This window comes from Rhinolophus ferrumequinum, chromosome X (genome assembly GCF_004115265.2).
Source record: "Rhinolophus ferrumequinum isolate MPI-CBG mRhiFer1 chromosome X, mRhiFer1_v1.p, whole genome shotgun sequence".
Taxonomy (NCBI): Eukaryota; Metazoa; Chordata; class Mammalia; order Chiroptera; family Rhinolophidae; genus Rhinolophus; species Rhinolophus ferrumequinum.
In genome coordinates, this window is record NC_046284.1 from 88958460 (window position 1) to 88970004 (window position 11545).

Sequence of the window (11545 nt, forward strand, 5' to 3'; positions counted from 1 at the left end):
ACTGACTGCTTTGTATTAGCTGTGTGACCTTGGTCAAGTTGCTTAACCTATCTATGCTTAGTTTTCTTCATATGAAAGGTGAATAATAATAGTCCCAACTTCATGTGGGATAGTAGTGAACATTAATTTGTTAATACGTGTAAAACACTTAGACTGTGCCTGGCATTGTGCTGTAGATGATTTTGGTAGTCTTTGCTTGAATATTCCCTCCTGTGAAGGTGGCTATCTCTGCTTCTTTTTATTTTTGTCTTTCCTTCTCTCTCAGCCCATCTGGAACACTACATTTGACATGGAGCCCCCTGATGTGATAGCTCTCACTCATCTAGGTCTTCCTTCTCCAATTTCCTGTCTGGAATCCTAATTTGACTTTTAGGCTTTGAGATTCTGTGGTATTTCTGGGGAGCCTATTCTGCGACTTGAAGGCAGGGACTGTTGTATGAAGTTCCATAACTGCATTGCTGCCCCTGCAGTATATGCACATTTTCTTGAAATGAAAAACTGAGTAAAAGTTTGTGGTAGATTAAAGCTAGTGGCAGTGCTTTGGGTTAAGTAAGACTTGAGTTGACCTTGGAGGCCTAACCACTTGGCAAACTAAGGGTGGGTGCTTCTTTTGATGCACATGATATAGACCTTACACTTGTGGGCTCTGCAGCCAGGCTGCCATGTCCAGTTCCTTGTACTGTCACTTAGTAACTCTATAACATGAGGTAAGTACTTACCTTAACTTTTCAGTCTCCTCATTTGTAAAATGGGAAATTTTACAATAATATTCCCTTCATGGACTGTTGTGAGAATTTAACAGCTTATATTAACAATATCTGGCACAAGGACATACTTCATAAATGTGAAAAATTTTTTTGTCATCATTAAGTCCCTCAATTTCCACCAGCTGCTGTCAGCTCTATCACCTGATAAACTGACCACAAAAGAGCATGTGTCTGCACTTGTCTGTCACAAAGATCATCATCCCCAGGTACGACCACAGATTCCCCAGGCCCTACCTGAGCTGGTGTGTGAGCAATCAATACTGCTTGAGAAGGAGTGCCCCAAGTGCTTGAGAAGAAGTGCTTGAGAAGAAATGGCCCCTATCAGGCCATTTCTTAAAGTGCTCTCTTAGTCCAAGACTAGGGGAGGCTACCAGAGATATTTATATCTAAACTGTTACTTTAGCCCTCTCTAGAGTTCCTTTTATTGGTCTGTGCTTTGGCATTACACTTTTGGTCTACACTGCAGGACATTATAAAGAATAGCCCCAGGGGTGGTCATCAAAATGGTGGCGTGAGGTGAGCCTCTGAAAAGCTCCCATGGAATTTACAACTAATCGAACAATAATAACTCCACAAAGGACTCCCTGCACAGAAGACTGGCAAGACAAAGAGGCCCACTACTGAATTCACCTAAAGGTGGTCAATAGCGCTAGTGGGGGAGGAGGGAAGGGAGAAGTGCGGAGATCTAGCCACACGGGCGCAAGACGCAGACCTAGCTCAGTGCTCCGAGCTTGCTGCATCCCAGAACTACCGCAGCTGCGGGAGAGGGAAGAACGTGGACTGCTAGGGATCCGCTTAAGGCCCACAGGACTGAGGGGGCAGCATATAACACGGCTGAATCCAACGCTATCGGCAGAGACCTCGAAGAAAAGACTGAGGGAAGAAGGCTGAAAACGGTGGTTTAAGCCCTCACTGCCGAGAAGAGAATGGAAGCCTTAGTCACTGAGACTAGCCGGCCGCTCCCTACCCTCTCAGAATTTCCCCCGCCCCCACCTGACCAGTACTAGAAGTGGAACACTAGCAGTGTCACATAAAAAGAACAGAATATTTGATGTTTTGAGAACTGTGGACCACAGACACAGATTCGCAGCCCAACTAGTTCCAGCAAAGGGGAGGGAGCTGTGGAAGCAGGACCGGCTGTGGTGGTGGTCGCCGCCATTGCTCTGGGCCACCTCTCACAACTCACCCTGCCCCTGGCCCCACCTATCTGGGCGGATCACTGCAGGAGTAAACAGAACTGCTGAAACATACGGGCTCTGAATCTGGTGCAGGAAGAGCTTTGGAACTTCAAAAGCTCTCTGTATACCCACACGGACACCGCGCCCTGTGACCCAGGCGAAGTACTAACAGAGGAGAAGTCCGTCTCCCAGGGAATCTCCCCATTGGGTAATAGTGCAGAGAAAACATACCACTACCGTGTGAGAGAAATAAAAGGCTGCAGTCGGAGAGAAAATAAAACATTCTACCAACAAGTACTGGAAAACAAAAGAAAGACCTCTTCCTAACAACCTGTTGCAGAGGCCACTCCTGTAGATGTCTAGGAAGAGAAATAACAAATCAGTAATTGCCATGAGTAACCAAGGCAAGAAGAAAGCTCAGAAATAAAGTGAAAAGTCTCCAGAAAAGGAACTTAAAGATATGGAAATATGTGACTTAAATGACAGAGAATTCAAGATTGCAGTTCTGAAAAACATCAACGAGATGCAAGAAAACACAGAAAGGCACTTTAATGAACTCAGAAACACAATCAAAGAACAACATGAGCATTTTACAAAAGACATTGAAATTTTAAAAGAGAACCAAATAGAATTTCTGGAGATTAAGAACTCAATAGAAGAAATTAAGAATGAAATAACCAGCTTAGGTAGTAGAGTTGACCAGATGAAGGAAAGAATCAGTGACATCGAAGACAGAAACCTGGGAGTTACACAGATGGAAGAAGAAAGAGACTTGAGACTTAAAAGAAATGAAAGAACTCTACAAGAACTTTCTGACTCCATCAGAAAGAGCAATATAAGAATAGTGGGCATACCAGAAGGAGAAGAAAGAGAGAAGGGAACAGAGAATATATTCAAACAAATTGTCGATGACAACTTCCCAAACTTGTGGACAGAACTGGATCCTCGAATCCAAGAGACAAATAGAACACCTAATTAACTCAATCCCAACAGGCCTTCTCCAAGGCACATTGTATTGAAGCTGTCTAAAATCAACGACAAAGAAAGAATCCTCAAGGCAGCCGGGGAAAAGAAGACAGTAACCTACAAAGGAAAGCCCATTAGATTATCATCAGATTTTTCAGCAGAAACTCTACAAGCCAGGAGGGAGTGGAACCAAATATTCAAACTATTGAAGGAGAGAAATTATGAGCCAAGAATAATGTATCCAGCAAAGATCTCCTTTAGATATGAAGGAGGAATAAAGACCTTTCTAGACATACAGAAACTGAGGGAATTTGCTAACACACGACCTGCACTACAAGAAATACTAAAGGAGGCTATTCGACCACCATCAATAGGGACAATTTGTGGCAACCAAAACATAAAAAGGGGGAGAGTAAAGGCCTGAACCGGAATATGGGAATGGAGAAAGTAAGCATGCTAAATAAAATGGAATACTCTAAATACAACAAGAAGACACACCAGTCATGAATATTTATGCCCCCAATCAGGGAGCACTGAAATATACCAAGCAACTACTAACAGAACTGAAGGGAGAAATTGACCAAAACACAGTTATACTAGGGGACCTAAATACATCACTGACAGCTATGGATAGATCATCCAAACAGAAAATAAAGAATGAAATAGCAGCCCTGAATGACACATTAGATGAAATGGACATAATTGACATATATAGAGCACTTCATCCTAAAACATCAGACTATACATTCTTTTCTAGTGTACGTGGAACATTCTCAAGGATAGACCATATATTGGGACATAAAATCAGCCTCAGCAAATTTAAGAAGACTAAAATCATACCAAGCATATTCTCTGATCACAAGGCTTTGAAATTGGATATCAACTGCAAAAAGAAAGCAGGAAAAAACACAAATACATGGAGATTAAACAACATAATTTTAAAGAACAACTGGGTCAAAGAAGAAATTAGAGGAGAGATCAAAAGATACATAGAAACAAATGACAATGAAAATGCATCCTAGCAAAATTTTTGGGATGCAGCGAAAGCAGCTTTAAGGGGAAATTTATGTCATTACAGGCTTATCTCAAGAAATAGGAAAAATCCCAAATAAATAACCTCATGTTACAACTTAAAGAAGTAGAAAAAGAAGAAGGGAAACCAAAGGTTAGCAAAAGAAAGGAAATAACAAAAATCAGAGCAGAACTAAACGAAACAGAGAACAAAAAGACAATAGAAAAAATTAATGTGACAAAGAGCTGGTTCTTTGAAAAGATTAACAAAATTGACAAACCTTTGGCTAGACTCACTAAGACAAAAAGAGAGAAGACACTAAGTAACAAAATCAGAAATGAAAAAGGGGAAGTTATCACGGACACCACAGGAATACAAAGGATCATCCAAGAATACTATGAAGGACTATATGCCACCAAATTCAATAACCTAGAAGAAATGGACAAGTTCTTAGAAACATATAGCCTTCCTAGGCTGAACCATGAAGAACTGGAAAATCTAAACAGACCAATCACCAGTAATGAAATTGAATCAGTCATCCAAAACCTTCCCAAAAGCAAAAGTCCAGGACCAGATGGCTTCCCTAGTGAATTCTACCAAACCTTCAAAGAGGATCTAATACCAATCCTGCTCAAACTCTTCCAAAAAAATTGAAGAAGAGACAGTACTCCCTAACTTGTTTTATGAGGCCAACATTACCCTGATATCAAAACCTGGTAAGGACAACACAAAAAAATAAAACTACAGACCAATATCTCTGATGAATACAGATGCAAAAATCCTAAACAAAATTCTAGCAAATCGAATACAACAATGCATTAAAAACATCATTCATCACGACCAAGTGGGGTTTATCCCCGGGGCACAAGGATGGTTCAACATCTGCAAATCCATCAATGTGATGTATCACATAAACAAAATAAAGGACAAAAATCATAAGATTATATCATTTCATGCAGAAAAAGTATTTGACAAGATACAGCATCCATTTATGATTAAAACACTTAATAAAATAGGAATAGAAGGAAAATACCTTAACAAAATAAAGGCCATATATGACAAGCCCTCAGCTAATCTCATAATTAATGGTGAAAAACTGAAGCCCTTTGCTCTACGTCCAGGAACACGACAGGGCTGTCCCCTATCACCTCTGCTTTTCAACATAGTGTAGGAAGTCCTTGCCAGAGCAATCAGGCAAGAGAAAGAAATAAAAGGCATCCACATTGGGAATGAAGAAGTTAAATTATCACTCTTTGCAGATGACATGATGATATATATAGAAAACCCTAAAGACTCCACCAAAAAGCTATTAGAAACAATCAATGAATACAGTAAAGTTGCTGGCTGCAAAATCAACGTACAAAAGTCCATTGCATTCCTATATACTAACAGTGAAATCTCAGAAAAAGAAATACGAAAAACAATTTCTTTTGCAATTGCAGCAAATAGAATAAAATACTTAGGAATAAACTTAACCAAGGATGTGAAGGACCTATATGTTGAAAACTATAAGACATTTTTGAAAGAAATTGAAGGAGACACAAAGAAATGGAAAGACATTCCGTGCTCATGGATTGGAAGAATCAACATAGTTAAAATGGCCATATTACCCAAAGCAATATACAGATTTAATGCAATCCCCATCAAAATCCCAATGGCATTTTTTAAAGAAATAGAACAAAAAATCATCAGATTTGTTTGGAACCACAAAAAACCCCAAATAGCCAAAGCAATTTTAAGAAAAAAGAACAATACTGGAGGTATCACGCTCCCTGACTTTAGCTTGTACTACAGGGCTACAATTATCAAAACAGCATGGTATTGGCAGAAAAACAGACATATAGACCAATGGAATAGAATTGAGAACCCAGAAAGAAAACCACATAAATATGGACAGATAATTTTTGACAAAGAAGCTAAAAACATACAATGGAGGAAAGACAGCCTCTTCAATAAATGGTGCTGGGAGAATTGGATAGCCACGTGCAAAAGAATGAAACTGGACTGCTATCTGTCACCATGTACCAAAATTAATTCAAAATGGATCAAAGACTTAACCATAAGACCTGACTCAATAAATTGCATAGAAGAAAACATAGGCACTAAACTTATGAACCTTGGGTTCAAAGAGCATTTTATGAATTTGACTCCAATGGAAATGTAAGTAAAAGCTAAATTAAACGAATGGGACTATATGAAACTTAAAAGCTTCTACACAGCAAAAGAAACCATTGACAAAATAAAGAGGCAACCAACTGAATGGGAGAAGATTTTTGCAAACAGTGCCTCAGATAATGGGCTAATATCCAAAATATACAAGGAACTCGTGAAACTCAACAACAGAAAAACAAACAACCCAATTGAAAAATGGGCAGAAGACCTGAAGAGACGTTTCTCCAAAGAGGACATACAAATGGCAAATAGACATAGGAAAAAATGCTCAACATGACTAATCATTAGAGAAATGGAAATATAAACCACAATGAGATATCACCTCACCCCAGTCAGAATGGCTATCATCAACAAGACAAATACTAACAAGTGTTGGAGAGGCTGTGGAGAAAAAGGAACCCTCATACACTGTTGGTGGGAATGCAGACTGGTGCAGCCGTTATGGAAGGCAGTGTGGAGGTTCCTCAAAAAATTACGAATAGAATTACCATATGACCCAGCAACCCCTCTCCTGGGTATGTACCCAAAAAATCTGAAAACATCTACACATAAAGACAAGTGTGCTCCAATGTTCATTGCAGCTTTGTTTATGGTGGCCAAGGCATGGAAAGAACCAAAATGTCCTTCGATAGATGAATGGATGAAGAAGTTGTGGTATATATACACAATGCAATACTATTTGGTGGTAAGAAAAATGATATAGGAACACTTGTGACAAGATGGATGGATCTTGAGAGTATGATACTAAGAAAAATAAGTCAGACAGAAAAAGCAGAGAACCATATGATTTTACTGATATGTGGTATATAAACCAAAACCAACAAAAGAATAAGACAAAGAAATGAAGAAAGAATTCTCAAATATATGGTAATGGAAGGAGAACTGACTCTGGGTGATGAACACACAATGGGATTTATAGATGATGTAATACAGAATTGTGCACCTGAAATCTATGTAATTTTATTAACAATTGTCACCCCAATATATTAAAAAAAAAGAAAAAAAAAAGAATAGCCCCAGGAACTGTAGACTTCCGTACAAACTCAGTATTGAAGAGACTACTTTCATTTCAGTGTCCTCTGTATAGAGAAAACTTTGTCTCATGTTCCATTGCTGAGAATAATGATTCTTTCTTTGTAGTTTTATTAACTGCATGGTTTTGAGACACATATGATGAACCAGGTATGACTCTTGGCCTTTATCTGACAAATTTGTGGCCTCTAGCAAGTGGACAGGTTCTTACAAGATATTTTGGGGGTATTCTAACCTAATTCCTTGCTTCATCATTTTTTCTACCCTCATTTTCCGTTTTTCCTGAACATCTTGCTTAATTTTTAAAAACAGCAATCCAACTCAAGTCCTTTTGTTGGGTTGAAAAGGTAAAAATAAAGATTTAAAAACTGCTATTTAAGATAATTTTAAATCAACACCTTTAAAAAAATACATGGATAACATAAATATGCATTCTGCCATTTTAAAAATCATACAACTTGTCTATGAGTTTCTTCTTGGCCTCGTGTTGTTGAACAGTTAGTGAATAAAATTCAAAAGAGTTGAATAAGACAGTGAAAGAAGACACCCACTAGTTCTTGATTTCAGATTCGAAAGATACATTGGCATAACATCCACTATAACCACCACAACCACCACTACCATTGAACACCTACTATATGCTAGGAATTCTACTGGGTACATTACATTCTTTACCTTATTCATAAACAAACAGGTGCCATATTGAATATATTCAACAAATAAAATATATGTTGGACCTGAAGGTGCTGGGGATACAGTAAAATAAAACCAGAGAAGATCTCTGCTTTCATAGTGCTATAGTGGAATCAGTTGTCTTTCATAATGAATTTATAACTGCCTGCCTTTGAGCACGTTTTCTTTGTACTCTGGGCTCTTAGCATCATTGTAGTGATGAAGATGATGATGATGTCAGCTTATAATTATTGAGCATATACTATATCTCATACATTGTTCTAAGTACATTACATATATTAACTCATTGAACTCTCAGACAATCCTGAGATATATGTTAATATTAACTCCAAGTTTTAGATTAGGATCCTAAGACACAAAAGAGTTACATCAGGGTTTTTGAACCTTGGCACTACTGACATTTTGGGCCAGACAATTTTTTGTTGTGGGCCTGTCCTGTGCATTGTAGGATGTTTAGCAGAATCCTTGACCTCTATTCATGACTAAATGCTAGTAGCAAACCCCTGTCCCCAGTTGTGACAACCAAAAATGTCTCCAGACTTTGCCAAATGTCCCCATGAGGGGCAAAACTGCCCCCAGGTTGAGAATCACTGGGTTAGATGATTCACACAAGTGAGCATCAGAGCTGAGTCACTCTGGCTCCAGAACTCAAAATATTAACAACACTAAACTTTATGAGTAATAATCTTGCTCAAATTATATTTTTCAGCAGTGGAAATGCAAAAATTGTGCCCTAACTTTCCGAAAATGGTGGACATAGCATTGATGTTGAGATTTAATAATTATTAGAATTTTAATTATTCCATGTGTATCATCAGTCAGGGTCCCAGCAGGAAACAAAAGGCATCCTCTAAGATAATTTGAGGAAGGTTTAATAAGTCGACTGGACAAAGGCGTAGGGCAGGAATAGGGAGAGAGTGCCGTACTCTGAGGCTGTTAACAGTGGTTAGCTTTTACCACCTCTAGGCCCAATGGCATGAGAGAGAGAGAGAGAACTGTAGAGAGAGAGAGAGCTGTAGAGAGACACCTTGAGAGAAGCACAATTTTCTGTTGAGGGACCCAGTTAACCCAAGATGACCCTGAGAGGAGAGTGTCAGCAGAATAGATACTATAACGTCACTCACTTTCCTCCCTCTGATCTTCTAGTACTGCTTGTTGGCTAAGCCCAAAGCCAGAGAACAATGGTGCCCACTAATATGCTCTACTCAGGTCAGCCTCCTGGGTGGAGAGCAGGGGGAGAAGGGTGGAGAGAGATCTGTGTACTGCAGTAACGTTTCTCATGGGATTTCCATCTATCGGCTTTGAGATTTTAAATGTTAACCCATTGAATTTACTGATTGTGATTTTTCTTTGTGAGAAGTCAATTTCATCTAATATCTTTGTATAGATTTTTCAATGACCTCCAATTTGTATAGATGGTTAACCAGCTTGTGTAAACTCTGAGGGGAGAAAGAGAAAATTATTATAATATCTGCTTTGGAAAGATGTCATCAGGACTCATCTGCAGCAGAAACGTTGGACTAGTCACTGCCTTTTCCCTTTAATTTTTAAAACTGTTACCAAGACATAAGTTTCGTTATTATGTGTTTATGTTGGCAGAGCTTCAAATGTGAAAATTCTTTTCTAAAGTTTTTTGAAATATTTGGATATTTGATTCAAACTTTTTGTCATTCCCTCAATTGATTAAACTTGCAGTTTGAAGAGTTTTTGCACAGTGTGCCTGAATTTTCAGTCCTTCCTTAAGAATTTTAAAGATCATAGCTACACAACAAAAATAGTCTGTCATTTCATTGAAATAAAATCAATTTATGGAAAAAAATCACCACTATATAGCTAATTATGTGGCATCCTGTGTGTGAAACAGCTCTTGGTTTGACCATAATTTTTATTTTTCTCGCAGTGGATTTTGGCACTATTGGGCATAGCTTGGCTAAGTCTCTTTCCTGTCTATTCTTGAGTGCTTCTGTCTTCTCCGTCCCTTCTGTTATGTTCCTTATACATTGTGAGTTCAAACTCTTGCTCTGAACTGTATGTTCTACAAACATACTCGTAGAACTTTGGAGTTGAAAGTGCTGTTAGTAGTCACCTAGTTCATTCTGCCTCCCAGTGAACACCCTCTTGTGTAATATCTCTGGCTATGCAGCCTGCGTTTCAGCATCATCTAGGATAGGGAAACCTCTGCTTTGCAAGGCAGCTTGTTCCAATGTGGGCGAGCTCATCCTGTTAAACAGGTCATCTTTCCATTGGGCCGAAACTCATTTTCCTCTAACTTTCAGACATTCGGGCGAGGCAGCAGAGAGCAGCGGTGAAGATCCCAGATTCTGAGCAAGACTGCCTTTGTTCATGTTCCAGTACTCCTACTTATCATCTGTGTGCCCTTGTGCAAGTTATTCAGTCTGCTACTTTGTTTCTTTGTAAAATGGTGATAACAGGACAATGGTAGCTTAGCATTGTATCAACTTTGCTAAGTTAGAACTAAGATTCCCCAAATCCCTTCTTTGGTTGGTTCTGGGTCAGGGTTGCCTCCAAGAGAAATGGGAAGATAGAGTGAGGTAAGAAGAGGGGTGTAGAACTGGTTCTGTTGCGGTCCCCTTGTGTTGTTACAAACCTTCTGGTTTACATTATTCATGCAGGACAGCAAATGGGCCTGCAGATTCTCTAGCTCCTGCTGGGTCTTCTTTAGTATCTCCGAATCCTGGACCACCTTTGTGTGAAATTCTGTGGTCAAGTATACCAGCTCTTCTGTAGGTCATGTGCATCTTCGAAGTTGGAGGCTTAGAGATGGCAAGAGACTGACGAAGGCTTCAATGTGGGACCAGTCTAACCAATATGAGTTCTGATGGGAGACAGATGTGGGTTTCAGCTCCCTCTTGCTCTCCCTTACTTCACGTCTATCTTCCCTTCCCAACTACTGGCCATAGTGACTTTCGATCCAATACCAGATGCAGAAGCAAGAGCTATACATAAACTATACAGCTCCTACTACTTCGTAAATTCTAATCCCTTGAATAAATGTCCTGTATTACTCACAGTGGTTCTGCTTCATGATCAAATCCTAATGATACCAGTATATAGAGAGGAATACCCCTACTTGGGCTCTGAATTCCTTAACTATTCTATTTAATCATGTATCATGAGCTGGTAGAGCTGGATTTGAACCCAGGTCTCCTTGAGCCCAGAGCTTAGGCTGTGATCCATCATGGTATGCTGTTATGTGAATCCTCTCAAGTCTTTTTCATGAATCCTCTCAAGTCTTATTTTCCCTTTTTTTTTTTTTTAAGACTTTATTGGGGAAGGGGAACAGGACTTTATTGGGGAACAGTGTGTACTTCCAGGACTTTTCCAAGTCAAGTTGTCCTTTCAATCTTGTTGTGGAGGGCGCAGCTCAGCTCCAGGTCCAGTTGCCGTTGTTACTTGCAGGGGGCGCAGCCCACCATCCCTTGCAGGAGTCAAACAGGCAACCTTGTGGTTGAGAGGATGCGCTCCAACCAACTGAGCCATCTGGCCACCCTGGAGCTAAGCTGCAGCTCATTGACTTCATTCTAGTTGTGGAGGGCGCAGCTTGCTGGCCCATGTGGGAATCGAACCAGCAGCACCATTGCCCAGAGCTCGTGCTCTAACCAACTGAGCCACCCTTCCGCCCCTTTTTTTCCTTTTAAGCTAAATATTTCCTTCTAGTTCTCAAGATCTTTCTTAAAAAGTTTATTTCCTTTTAGTTCTTATTT